Below are 389 nucleotides of genomic sequence, written 5' to 3' on the forward strand. Positions count from 1 at the left end.
AACAATTCAACCCAATTCAACGAATAATAATAGGCAATATCAGAAATACGCAGCAGGAAAAAGATAGTAAGATAACTAGCATTATGCTAGCTCACCACCAAACTCAGTTTCGAAATAAATTAGGGTTTAACAACCCAAAACACGATATAATATATATAACTAACTCGGGCTCCGGTGACGTTAGGTTTTTCCTCCACTATCGGCAATATCCTATCTCCCTACCACAAAGGCCGTAAGAAGGAACTTTCAACCGACCGCGGCCCACAGTCCTTCGGGTCACCGCGCGACAGCTCACAGTCCTTTGGGTCACTGCCACATTACACCGTCGAGTAATACTCAGCCATAGGACATGACCCCGTTCGTCTGAGTCTTCCCGATCCAGCGAATAA

Source organism: Brassica oleracea, chromosome C8 (genome assembly GCF_000695525.1).
Source record: "Brassica oleracea var. oleracea cultivar TO1000 chromosome C8, BOL, whole genome shotgun sequence".
Taxonomy (NCBI): Eukaryota; Viridiplantae; Streptophyta; class Magnoliopsida; order Brassicales; family Brassicaceae; genus Brassica; species Brassica oleracea.